Source organism: Pseudonaja textilis, chromosome 2, assembly GCF_049901715.1.
Source record: "Pseudonaja textilis isolate UNSWEBS1 chromosome 2, rPseTex1.2, whole genome shotgun sequence".
Lineage (NCBI taxonomy): Eukaryota > Metazoa > Chordata > Lepidosauria > Squamata > Elapidae > Pseudonaja > Pseudonaja textilis.
The window spans coordinates 47,506,147-47,520,835 of record NC_141991.1 but is presented as its reverse complement, the minus strand read 5'-3'; the positions used below and the strand labels follow the sequence as shown (position 1 = coordinate 47,520,835).

At 39.5% G+C, this 14,689-nt stretch overlaps 1 pseudogene; it reads left to right on the top strand.

Annotated features, from left to right (window-relative positions):
* The first annotated feature begins 12,496 nt into the window (after positions 1-12,496).
* LOC148126844 (general transcription factor II-I repeat domain-containing protein 2 pseudogene) lies at positions 12,497-13,417 on the top strand (annotated as a pseudogene).
* Positions 13,418-14,689: the final 1,272 nt, after the last annotated feature.

Genomic DNA, 14,689 nt, shown 5'->3' with positions numbered 1-14,689 from the left:
CAGGATTTGCTTTTTCACAGCTGCTGTACATTAAATCAACATATTCCCTAAATTGTCCAATTATTTCCTCCAAATATTTTCCCCATTTTCAAACCATGTCACGATATAAATGAAGTTTGGGATTTTTGCCCATGTGCAATATGCATAACTTCACACATTTAAACTGAATTGCTATCCTTCTGGAGCACCTGAGAGACATTTTTAGTTTTCCCTTCTCCACACAGTTTGGTATCATCTATAAACTCAGCCAGCTCATTGTATATCCCTAAATCAACAAAATTTATAATTAACTTAAAAATCACTGATCCCAGCATAGATCCTTTGAGGACTTTATTTCTTAATCTTTCTACTGAGAAATTTGCTTTTTCATTTCCATGCATTGCTTTCTATTTTCACCACTTAGCAATCAATAAAAGGACAATGTCTCTTATCCCACAATCATTGTTTACTCAAGAGCCCTTGGTTTAAAAAATAGTCGTAAAAAGTGACTTGAAAGTCCAAGTAGACAAATACTACAGAGTCACCTCCATACACATAACTGTTTTTTTAATGTTTCCTCCATTTTGCTTTAAACAGATATTTTAAAACACTTTTTAAGAATTGGGCTCACAATAAATATCTTACTCTCCCCCCTTAGTACTGCAATGAGGATTACTTTATGCATATTTGCTATGAAGTCAGCAATTTCAATAATTTGTGTTGGTTAGGTGCCATTCGGGAACCACGAGGTGTTACTTTGCAAATTCTGAAGTAGCCTGTGAACATCTCCACTCTATTTACCTCAATCTGCATTTTCTTTGTTCTGATTCCCTCCTTGGAATGCACTTCAAGCATCCAATCAGTGCATTCAAGGTATGTATCCTATACCTTCCGACTTCTGTTGAGAAGACCTATAAAAAGAAATAACAGCTCTTTCATTCTTTTATCATCTGATGATAAAAGTTTTCTGCTTTGCATACACTTTTTTAAAAAACTGTTTTCCTTTTCTTTCCTTTTTTTTGCCATACACTCATCATTTTTTTATGCTTCATTATCACCTTACATTTTTCCTCCAATGTGTGCACCATTCCATTTCCTGGCTGAAGGAAACCCCTTTTACTTTTCAGTTTCCCCCCCAGGTCTTGCTTGTGGTCTGCAGGTGTTTTCCTGGAGATGGGTGTCCTTTTGTGGTATGCTTTCCAATTGATGCGTAATTATTGCTATTTTAAGTAATCTAAGGCACAGTGTCAAACTTGCCACATCACGTTGCCATTACGTGATGTTTCATGATGTTTTTCCCATTCGCGGAACTGGGGTGGGCGCGGCCTGCACATGACGCATCCGGCATGGGCTTCCAGTTTGACTCCCCGATCTAAGGCATTGTAGACAGATTTGACTTTCCTTTCATTGTCTTCTACCCGAGCTCTCATTTTTCTCTTCTTAGATAGGACTCTTTGGATCCCGCTGGCTATTTCCTTTTTAGATGCATGTTGAATAAAACAGGACTATGGCCCACATCAGTTCCACAATACTACATCCCTCAGCAGATGACCATTTAGGATTAAATCTACGATTGTCTCTAATCGGGTCTGTGCAAGATCACTATTCTAAGGCAGAGACAGGGTTAGAAATGTGTTCCTTCCTGAATGTGAATGACTTACAGAGTCATAAAATAATCTCAGCATTTTGTTTAGGGGGTAGGTGGTAGCATTTTTAATGCACGTTTGTGGCCAAATACTGTCTTCCATAGGGAGTCTAAGAAGAAATCTGGACTTCCAAAGTTTTCTACAGGGCAAAGTGAAAAATATATTGTATCCCAATTGTAGGAATAACAATATAGAATCTGCATTTGTCAAACCATCAAAACATAATTTATCTTTTAATTTAGTCTTACCGTACAGGTAGTCCTTGACTTAAAATTGTTTAGTGGCCATTCAAAGTTACAACAACCCTGGTGGGGCGGGGGGGAAGACTTATGACTGTTTTTCACACTTAGAACCATTGCAGCATCCCTATGGTCATGTGATCAAAACTCAAATGCTTGGCAGCTGACTCATATTTATGACGGTTGCAGTGTCCCAGGGTCATGCAATCAATTTTCACGACTGTCTGACAAGGAAAGTCAATGGGGAAGCCACATTCACTTAACAACTGGGTTACTAACTTAAACAATTGCAATGATTCACTTAACAACTGTGACAAGAAAGGTCATAAAATGGGGCAAAACTCACCTGACAAATGTCCCATTTAGCAACATAAATGGTGGGCTCAGTTGTCATAAGTCAAGGACTACCTGTATATATACTGTCCTTCTGCCAAGGAGACATTCAACACAGCTTACAATAAAAATGCACCAAAATATGAGCTTTCCTAACTGTTAAACAAAGGCCTAAATGACAAACTATTGTTCATCAAAAGTAGCACTTTCCATGGAACTGAAGCTGCAGAGATCACCATAAAGATGGGGCTGAACATTTGGAATAACATTTGCTAAGAGGAAGCAAGGCACGGATGTTGAGGAGAAGGCATTCTTCCTTGCAGGACCATGAATCAGAGAAAAGAAGCCAAAGAGAAAGGAATGGTCTTATGGTCAGAATCCGGTATTGCAATTTGGGGAGCTAATCTGCTCCCCACCAAGTATTTCTTAGATTACTTTGAATAACTGCCTCTCAGAACAGAAGAAAAATGAAGTTTGCAAAGTTGATTCATTCAAAAAGTAGAAGGAGAACGTCCCTCTTTCCTCTCTACCAGGGGATCATCAATGTGGGGTGGCCCAAACATGACAGGAAGTTTAAGCCCTAAGGTCCACCTGCAGGCACCCAGGCACCCCTCACACCACGTACTGATGGTACTGATGGTACTCCCAGACGCTACCATCACCTCCGGCTTCACTTTTTGATTAATGTTCTTCCAAACTTTCCTTGGCTCGCTGCGCTCCCACTTTCTGTCACCCTTCTCATTATGAATGTATCTTTGCATCGAGAAAAGCGGGAGGAAAAATTGTTCTTTCAGGGTGACAGCTGAGCGAGGGCTATATTATTAAAGGTACCAATCATAGGTGCCCAGCTATCATCTCACGATGAATGCACTTGTCAGGAGACCGAGGCAACCGAGGCGGGGGGGTGAGGAGGGAAAGAGAGAAAGATGGTGGTGGGACTGCCTGCTTGCCTTCGCGCTCCTCTCACTCCCCCCACCCACCCCGCTTCTCTTTCTCCTTTAATGCTGGCCACCTCTGCTAGTCTGAACTTGGACCTTCAGCGGCAACAATTTCTCTGGCCTCGACAGCACGATTAATTTCTCCTGCCCTCCGCAGGGCCTGTGAGTGCTGTGGAAGTCCAGCTGGCCTGCTGCTGATAAGATGTACCTTTTGATTTGTTTTGTCTTTGATTGCCTTTTCTGTCACCTACAATGGCTGGCCGCCTAGAGACCTTCACATTGCCTGACTGACGGATCTATTTATCTGTAGGCCTCTCCCAGCTTCTCCTGTCTTGCTCACCCCCCCACAGGCTCCCCCCTTTCCAAACCTCCACCTCCCTCTTTTTCCTTCTCTCCCACCCACCCCCACCCCCCTCCCAAACCACCACCTTGTACCACTGAAGTCCTAGCCTAATAGAAGCCGTGAAGGCTCATCCACCATAAAATACATCTGCCATCCTCCTTCTCTCCAAGATAAAAGCCTGTCAGTGTTACTTTCCAATTCCAGGCAGCTTGATTAATGGTGAAAAGCCACTGCGAGATCGACTTCTGGTTTTTACAAGCGCTGTCAGCTGGCCCAGGGTTACGAGAAACACACACTCATACAAAACAAAACAAAATGAGAAAAGGTTTGGTGGGGAGGAATGAAAGCTGGGGAGGGGTGGGGGGGGCAGAAATGTAACCAAATCATATGAGGTTCAAAACTAAATAAAGTAGAAGCCTAGAGAGCCATCAAATGCCTGTCACCCAAGTACAGAAATATGTTCGCCGGCTCATTGTATCAAGGCAAATTATGCCAATAATAAATCATTGTTGAAGGAAGATGCTTGATAAATTTCAGAAGGTGGCATGCAGCGTGGGTACTAGGACACCTGCTATTGGGCTCAGCATGGGCCTGGGGAGATTATTAGTCTGTCATTCACACAATGCAAAGAAGAGATAGAGATGGTGGGCCTGGAATTAACAAGTACAGACAGAAGGAGTTTGGAAAGAAAAACTACTGTTTAAAATAATAAAGCCGATATTAAGGTGTTTTCTACAGCAGTGGAGTGGAGGAGATCTTTCCGTGTTAGAAACTAGACCGATGTTTACTTTTGAAGAAGTGGGCTCACAATGCTGCTAATTCAATAATATATTGTTCTTCCTATTAAGATTCCTATTTTATGGCATGCATTCAGAGGTCATGTACTATACTATCTATCTCAAATGTTTCATTCATAGATTAAGCAACACAATGCATTGCCAAGAATTACTTGCCTATTCCACCTTGCAAGAAGAAGAAGAGGAGAGAAAGAGATTTCCTCTCGGAGCCTGTGTGGTGGTAGCAAATATAAAAGCAGATGAAAACTTCCCCTAATTCAGGCCTCCATACCTCAGATGCCAAGAGTCATGTGGGAAGTCCATCACATCCAAAAGGCTATACAAGCAAGATGCTTCAGATCCTCATGAAAAACACAAAAATTGTGGTTGTTCCCCATTGCTGCCCACTAGGAAGAAAAAGTAAAAAACATGGTGTTTCTGAGCCTAAAACCCAATTTGAAAGACAGATTCAATCCCTCTATAAATTTGAATCCAGTCTTTTAAATCACCTGCAACTATAGCTCTTGTCTTGTCACAGTGGATCAACTGTCCAATATTTTTACTGACTTACCCAAGTCCTAATGTTATGTAATATTCACGTCATGCCCAAGTTCTGTTGGCCTCACGGCCACATCTATGTTGCTTTCTTGACAACATGGAAATAATTTGTATTCTACTTTTTTTTCCACCCACCTAGGCTACAGCAGTAGTATTTCCTGATAATCTTCCATCTACATATTAACCAAGTTCAAAGCTGTTTGCTATATCATGAGAGAGTGGAAGAGCGCAGGGACAAAATCTCTATTGACTTTCTTCCATTTGTAACTCTTTCCCAAATTATAAACTTTCCAAATTATTTCATCTTTCCAGATAGAAAAAGTATACTGCATTTATCTTTATTTTGTTTTGTTTTTTTCTGTTCATTTTGCAGAACTCCAGGATACTTTTGGGAGAGGAACAGAAACATACACACATTTTCAAGTACATTGCCAGGTATTTACTTGTTATCTACTTTGCCTGGGGGTTTTCCTCCATGTGCTGGCCATAAAATATTTTGCTTTACTGTGTCTCTTTTCTGTTCTTCATTTGAGTCTTTCTTGTAGATCAGTTTTGGGTCTCCAGTACTCAGTAAGTCTCCATGGTCTACTAGCTTCAGTACATCTTCTTCACTGTCCTTCAGATATTCTTCCAATGTCCTTTTCCCCCATTCAACTGTCTGGGCTACTTGCAACATTCCACACCCAACTATGCTGTTTGGTAAGTAGGTCAGTGAAGTTTTCTGCATCGGTGAAAAACATAATTCATTGTCATTATTTTTCTGGTTTTCCTATCCAGAGCTTTTAGTTCTGCTTGATGCCAGATCACTGTACCGGTTGTATATCTAATGACTGGAATGGGCCAGGAGTTTATTGCCTTGATGGCATTTTTTCCACTGTATTTAGACATTAGGAACTTTACTCTCAACAATATATTCACTTCTAACCTTCTTTACTTCAGTATGCTTGATTTGTGAGCTTGAAGGATGCCCAGATGTTTGCAGTGAGTAAACATCACTATTTGATCATCAATAGCTCATCCAGACTGTTGTTATTTCCATTGGTCATCTTGATTCATTCTGTTTTCATTATTTCCCTCAATTGAAGGTAGCACATTTGTTCAGCCCAAACTCCATGTAGTATTTTGGCTATAAAGACATTGTTGAGTGGCGTGTCTATTTCAGGTGGTGTTTTTCCATAATGCTTCAGATCATCCATGTAGATGAAGTGAGATAACTTGGCAGATGTTATTATTAATATTGTAAGCAGTATTGTAATTTGTTCTGAGAATGGAAGGCAATTTGCTATAAAATAATAACTTTTATCTTCCTATATTGGAAACCATGTCTGCTTTCAGGATCTTTGAACATATCCATCGTTTCTTCTTTCTCTATATCTAATGTAGCCCTTATTATTCTTTTTGGTCCATCTACCTCAATCAGCTTCTGTAATCTAAAGTTTTCCTGCTCCTTAAAAGTCTTTCATTTTCTTTCCTTCCTTCCTACGCCACATTTATAAAACTGCCTGCCAGGATTCTAGCATAAACCATCTTCTCATGCTTTTTTCAAACCCTTAAACTGTCACTGTTTTCAATGAGCATTTGTTCATTCAGATAGTTCACAAGTCTTGATACAATTAAAGTTAACAACAAAGTGCACCCCCTCTACTATACACATGAAACAACTGAAGCAATTTTAGAGTATGAGGGTTTTTGACTAGCAACTGTATTATAATCAACAAATTGCCATGCATATTAGTTTCATAAATTCTATGCCTAGACCACCTGTCAAGATTTCTTTCTTGGAACCTTCTCTTCAATCTTCCAAACATTCATAGTTGTATTGAGACAGGCAGAATGGTAGATCTCTGTTTGCCACTGGGAATAGATGACACTTGCCCAGACTCCACAAAAGCACCTGGAACGTTCATGCAACAGCATTCTTACATCCATATTTTCATTTAGAAAACTTACAGATAAATCTAAAATAGGGAGACCCTCAGAAAAGGACACTGCATATATACAGCAAATATTTCCATTAACATAGTGGAAAGAGAGAAAGAGTAGTGTTCATTATTCAGTGAAGCTACCTATTTACCCCCATAAAAGCTTTCACATAATAGGATGGGCTACAAAGACCTTTATTATTTATTTATTTGTTTATAGCCCATTTAGCTAGGTCATGGCATCTAACTAATCATGGATGCTCTGAAAAGCAAACAGAGTTTGAGTTTGCTCATATTTGATTGACTGATTGATTGATTTAGATAATATATATGGCTGACCATCTGAAATAAACTACTCTGGGTAACTAACAACCAGTTTACAGGGGAGGAGACAATATAATAAAACCCCTGTAAACAAAACAAGGGTACAATTAAAAATAATCATAATGTAATAAATGAGCACTGCACAACAATACAAAACACAAATATATTGGGCTCCTCTAACCCTGTCCCCAAAGCCTGAGAGTAAGTGAGATCTTCAAAGCCTTCCAAAAGACCAAGTTGATCTCAGGGGGGAACACAACACTGGTGTATATGGCAGGCACCATGACAGAGAAGGCGCCACACCAGGAAATACCAGGGCTGTAGGCTAGGAATTGAAAACATTTCCTGGAAAAAGCAATGGTAAATCAATAGTCTGAAATTTCCTGCCTGAGCAGGGGTTGGGCTAGAAGATCTCCAACATCCCTTCCAATTCTTATTCTGTTACATGGATATGCCCTTGAAGTCATCAGGAGTCAATTTAATTGGGTGTGGGGTTTACATTTATATGAAAGTATGACTTTTTAAAAAAATGTTCAGTGTGAATGCACATCCTATGCATATGCCATAGATAAAATAATTGAATTCCATTCTTCTGAGACCAGATATTTGCAATACTAATCTCCCTGGCTATTTCATCCCAATGGACTATGTAGGGGCCCTTTTAAGTTGTTCCTCATTTACTTGCTTAATCCAAAAGTGCTGATGTCATGATGCCCCTTGAACTAACTCAGTTGGGGCTGTGGCTGATAAAAATCTTCTTATTCCTTCAATATTAGTGCAAACAGCCTCAAATCTGCAGAGAACTGGAGAATGGGGAGCAAAGAAAAAGTGATCTTAAAAAACTGTTTATTAAAGATAGAATTGAGGTTGTCAGTTCATATGATACTGAAATTTTGAAAGGAAACGTTGTTAGAGATGTTCTTACCACTGATGTGAAAGATGGGAAATGGGAGATATAGCCAGGAGAAAGTAGAAACAGGATGAAAAAGGGAAGGGTCAGCATGAGGAGTTAAATGATAACAGCCTACCATGTTTTTTAACCTGCTTCCAAATTTTCTGAAATTAACACAACAATTCTTGGAAGAGAACTAAAGTGATAGGAATAGTGGCAGTCTGAGGTGACTACAACATACCATTTTTTCCACCATTGGAGACAATAGTTATCAATAATACACCAATGGTAGATTATTTTATTTTATAAAATAAATTTGCTCTTCACAGAAAGGCCAAGAAAAGTTTACAAATGACAGTAAGAGCTATCTAAAATAAACCAGCAGTTCATCTGTCCTTAAATTGATAAACATTAAAAAAAACATTCAAAAAATAAAACAAGATTGTCTTAAAGTCCCTCTAAAGTGGCTGCATGAACAGGTATGTTTTCAATTTTAATCTCAAACTGGCATGGCACTCAATAGACACAGTACAGTTCCCCTAAACAGGTGCTTTTCCACTGAGATATTCTACCTTGGGCTGCCCTACTATAAATCAGATCAACTTGAGGCAGGAAGACTCCCACTTGGAGTTGTCAGTGTCTTGGATGGCATTAGGGAAAATTACCTGTTAAATTCCTAGATTCTAAATCACTTAGGACTTAGGCTAATGCCAACATCTTATATTGGGTCCGTTACTGTATTTGATAGGCAGACTTTTCAGGATTATAATCTCACTTAGTGTATGGTCTCACTTAGTTTTCCCACTTAAACATTCATCTGGATTAGTTGCAACTTTGAGACCATCTCCAGGGGCAGCCTCCTTCATTATTGCAAACATGAGATTATTAGGTTATGAATCACTAGGGCTGGCTAGGCAATTATCTTCCAGGTAAAGTCATGGCTGGTTCACCAGTCAAAGCAGCCACTTGTGCCTCTGGAGACAGACTGGAGTTGAGGAAATTCCAAGCTGGCTGCTTCCTTCAGAAGAAAAGCTACCTTGTCCATTGAATGAATGATGATCCAGTTTTAAGCAATCTTAAAGGAGAAAGGGGGTGTGGCAGAAATTATCAAATTAAGCCTTAAGAGTTGGGAAAAAAAAGAGGAAATCATCAGATAAAAAGAATTAAGTGGCAGAAGAGGAAAGGGAATTTTGTACCTCAAACATCAACATAAAAATCAACCTTAGATATACCAGATTAAAGTGTAGCTCCCGATCATTAAATAATACCTGAATGTTCCTAACTCATGTAGAACCAATACTGCCAATGAGCTACAGATGAAACTTGCTTTAGCTATAAAGATCCTCCTTGTGTGCTTTCAAATTCATTAGAAACGCTGCACCCTAAACAGCCTATTCTTCAAACTGAGTGTTGTTGTTATTCACATAGCTTCAGTCATGTGGTCTGACATATTGTAAGTTGTTTTAATAATTCTTTGACCATAGGCTATATCCAACTGCCTGTTGCAGCTCTGGAGGGAAATGGGGCCCTTCACATCCGTTGACAAGGAAAGGGTAGTTTTGACTTTGCACCCTCTCTGCATGCATAGATGAGAAAATGCAGCATAATGGTTCTCATTGTCAGAAAACTCTTGATCTTCCTGAGATGAATACAAATGATGAGAACAGTTTGGCAATAGCTATCGCACTGGGATTGTGCTGTAATCTACACACAGTTAAGGAAGAATAAGGACTGGAAAAAAGCTAGAGAGGTATAAACATTTGTTTTTCCTATAACATGGGAATCATTAAAGCAGCAGCCTTTTGAACCAAATTGTATATTGAATAAAGAGATAAACAGAAGTAAGACGCTTCAAGCATCCTGGAAAGTCACAAACATATCATGGATTGGATTAATACACACTAGAGTAAAAGATGAAGAAAATACTATTAATTATAATATAGTGACACTGTTAGGTTCACGTTAGCTAGACATGTATCACATCTCTTTTCAAGTCTGGCCTTTTCAGCAAGTTTAAGATTTTATGACTTAGTGCAATTAATAAGGCTATTCATTGTTCCTGGGATATTAAAAATGCCTTCTTTTGTGCAACACAGTGGGCCCTGCTTAGCTTTGGCTTTACTTTCAGTAATTACAGTAGCTTAGGTCTATTTACAACGTATCAGATTAAAAAGAAAAATATTGAAACTGTTATCTGTCTTAAAAACTGCTGTGCCCATTTTAAGAGGTTTCAGGTTATTTGCAGAACTAGGTACACATTCTACCAACAAACATGTTTTTTTCCCAAACAAGTGGAAGAGATCTATAGTAGGTGGGCTTTAGATTGATGCTCCCCCAATGAATGAAGTATCTTTTTTAACTGACCAGTTTGTGATGAAGGTAGTGCAAAACTATTTACTTAGCTTGGAAGCACAGTGGGGCAAGTTAGCTTTACCGGACTCCGAATAACTAAGAGCAAGTTTTCACAAAGCACAGCAAAACTAGATCAGGAATTGTCATTGATGAGCTGTGGTGGCGCAGCAGTTAGAATGCAGTATTGCAGGCTAATTCTGCTCACTGTCAGGAGTTTGATTCCTTCAATCCTGACTAGCTAAAGGTTGACTCAGCCTTCCATCTTTCCGAGGTCAGTAAAATGAGGACTCAGATTGTTGGGGGCAATATGTTGATTCCATAAACCGCTTAGAGATGGCTGTAAAGCTCTGTGAAGCAGTATACAAGTCTAAGTGCTATTTCTAGTGCTATAAGAAAAAATTAAATCTACAGCTTGTATTAGAATCAATCAATCAAGAAACAAAACATCCTTACATTCTTTACTTTCCTTGTAACAATTCATGATTTTTCAAGTCATTAAAAATTGGCACAGGGTAGCTTCTTTGCCCTTATTAATGGTTATCATTGGTTAATTCATGCATACAATTAATTGATGAATATGACCAAAAATTCCTCAGCCTCAGAAAATATTTTGTTCATTAAATGCCAACTTCCTTAGGTCTATATAAAAATGGCATAGCTGGTGGTAGCATTTAACTGAACTTGTTCAGTTTGAACATATTGTTTCCTCTTTCTAGGAAATAGAAGACATTTCTCAGTAATAGTTGAGCTTAATGAAAGTTTGCATGGATCAGCTTTTAGCTAATCCATTTACTGAAAGCAATTAGTATTGGCAACTCTGTCACTAAGCAACATGTTATAAGATGAAAAATCACTTCTACGTAGGAACTGTAAAACAACTGAACTCATCAGCAGATTTAACACAACCTCTGAGTGATTAAACAGAGATTTCTGTTTATATTACTTAATGGTAAGTTATCAAACAACTTAAGTTTGCATATTTGCATTATATCCAATAATACTATCAATGATCAGGACTTTTTTCTGCCCACTCTTTCCCAATCTCTCACCAGCAACAATAGGTGGCTTTACACATTTTATGTGCCCCTCACTCAGAAGTTCTCTGTGTATCTTATAGACCTTTACTCAGAAGGACTATGCAATAATGCCTTTGCTTGCTTGGAAGATCTTGTAGAAAACTAAAAAGTACTTTTGTGGCAATTATTCCAAATGTTTTTTTAAAGTACAAGATAAAAGTTCAAGTGTATACCATAAGTTGTCTATTTTTCCATATGTAACTTCTATGCAAAAATACACTGCATATGGTCGACTATGGTCGACTATTATGTGCTGCATATACTTCAATTCAAGTAGCTTAGATCTGCAATAAACAGCATCCTCTAGTGGATACTTAAGTGTTGCAATTTGAAAGTTTTTTTTCATGAATACATTCTTAAGCCAGATGTTTACTGTATTTCCTTTTCTGAGGTACCAAGTGGGAAAAAAAGGGTGACCACTAAAAGTGCTGCTTATTGAACATTTGTTGGTGATCTTTTCTCTTCTCTTTATGGAGTCAACATATTGCCCCCAACAATCTGGGTTCTCATTTTACTGACCTCGGAAGGATGGAAGGCTGAGTCAACCTTTAGCCAGTCAGGATCGAAGGAATCAAACTCCTGACAGTGAGCAGAATTAGCCTGCAATACTGCATTCTAACTGCTGCGCCACCACAGCTCATCAATGACAATTCCTAATCTAGTTTTGCTGTGCTTTGTGAAAACTTGCTCTTAGTTATTCGGAGTCCAGTAAAGCTAACTTGCCCCATTGTGCTTCCAAGCTAAGTAAATAGTTTTGCACAACCTTCATCACAAACTGGCCTTTATGAGATGAATGGTGCCATGACTCTTTTGGCAAAAAACATAAACAAGGGATTTTATCTGCAACCAAAACATTTCAGTCATAACGTACCATAAAAGATATTAAGACCATTTAGAGCAGAGGTCTCATTCTCGTGGCCCGCGGGCCAATTGAGGCCCACAGGACAATATCCTGTGGCCCCCACCGTGATATGAAAGTATAATATTAGTGCGGCCCGCAGGGGGAATGGACCTCTGAAGGAAGTTCCACCCACTGTTCTTCATCGTGGCTGACATTTGGTGCTAGGCTAAGCTACACCGACTTCATGCACACTACACTTGTAACAACAGTGTGGCGGATGACGAACAGTACGGTAGCAGTCGCCTTTTTTTGCAGTCGCCATTCCGGTACTTTCTACCATCAACAAATGCCACGATCAAATGCAGAGAATGCCGGTTTGCCATGGAATAGGTTTGTTGGAATAACAACTGATGGAGCGCCATCAATGATGGGGAGGAAAAATGGACTGGTGGCACTTGTTCAGAGAAAACTTGAGGAGGGTGTAGAAGAGGCTATTGCTCTGCACTGCATTATCCATCAGCAGGCCCTTTGCAGCAAATGCCTGAAGTGTGACAACGTGATGTCTGTTGTTGTGAAATTCATCAACCACATCAGATCCAGGGGCTTAAAGCACAGGAGGTTCCGTACTTTTTTAGAGGAAATGGAGTCAGAATATGAAGATGTGCTCTATTTCACTGAGGTACATTGGCTCAGCAGGGGAAATGTCTTGAAAAGATTTTTTGAACTGAGAGAAGTGAAAGCCTTCATGGAGAAGGATGGGATGGCTGTTCCCGAGTTGAATGATCAGAAATGGCTCATGGACTTAGCTTTTCTTGTCAACATCACACATGAGCTGAATGTACTGAACAAGAAGTTACAAGGCCAGGGGCAGCTTGTCAGTGCTGCCTGTGACATGAGAGCATTCTCCACAAAATTTGTGCTATGGAAAGCCCAGCTCTCTCAGGCAAACCTCTGCCATTTCCCAGCATGCAAGGCACTTGTGGATGCAGGCACACCGTTCAGTGGTGAGAAGTATGTTGATGCTATTTTGAAGCTACAGAAGGAATTTGATCACAGATTTGCAGACTTCAAGACGCACAGAGCCACTTTTCAAATTTTTGCAGACCCCTTCACCTTTGATGTGCAAGATGCCCCTCCTGTGCTTCAAATGGAGCTTATTGACCTGCAATGCAACTCTGACCTCAAGGCCAAATTATAGGGAGGTGAATGGAAAAGCAGACAAGCATGGGCTATTTTTGAGAGAATTGCCCCCCAGCTTCCTTGAGCTTTCCCGATTGTTCAAGCGGACCATGTGCCTTTTGGGGAGCACTATTTGTGCGAAAAGTTCTTCTCCACCCTGAACTTTAACAAGTCCAAGTACAGGTCCAGACTTACTGATGATCATCTTCAAGCCATACTGAGGGTCTCAAGTGCCTCCTCTCTTAAGCCAAATGTGGCTCAGGTATGTGAGAGGAAGCGTTGTCAAGTCTCTGGCAGCAAGGAGTAAGCTGGAGAAGCCATGTTCTGAGGAACTGTTCATGATCTTCATTCAATGTTCCATTCATGTGTTCAGGACAGTTCATGTATTGGAGAAATCATTAACTGTTGATGACATTTGAGGATATTTTTTTAACGTTTTTTGTGGAATCCCTTATGCGGCCCAGCCTCACCCAGCCTCTGCCTCCAGTGGCCCCCAGGTAAATTGTGTTTGAGACCCCTGATTTAGAGTATCTTCTGCCCTAGGAAAAATTAAAACATGTAGGTTTTAAAAAAAAACACTTCGTTTTTTCATAAGTAGGGAATCAACAGCTTAGAGGAAAGTCAAATATATGCTATTTGGTATGCAGGTAGTCCTCAAATTATGACCATAAATGTGCTTGAAATTGGGTGTTGTTGTTATTAAGTCAAGGTATCATTTGGCTGAACCCAATTTTTAACATTTTTTACAGCAGTTGTTAGACAAACAGCATAGTTATTAGGCAAATCCATTACATCCAATGGGCATTTTTTACCAGAAACTAGAAGCATCAGAAACTGGCAAAACAAAAAAATCAGTCATATGACCATGGGATGCTGCAAATGGCTATAAAGGTGAGCCAATTGCCAAACCCCAAAATGCAATATGTCTGGAATCTGGTGGTGCAGCTGTTGTAACTTCAAAAATGGGTTGTAAGTAACTTGTATGGCTCCATTGTAATTTTGGGCACTAGTTTTGTAAATTGAGGACTACTTGCAATTCAAAATGCTATGTAAACCCAGAAATGATCGTTTTAATTTTTGTCATAGTTTTAAGGATTTTGTTCTGGTGATACACAGAATATTTTACGTATCATGGCAAACAAGCCTTGTAGCTAAAGCCATTTTAAAGCACTTTTCAATCCACCGAGGCTTAGGCTATTAACCTCCGATACAGCATTTAAAAATATTTAATACTGAAGGCCTTAACCAGTCTCTTCCAACTGACAAGTGAAGAGTGTGAGTGCATTTATGC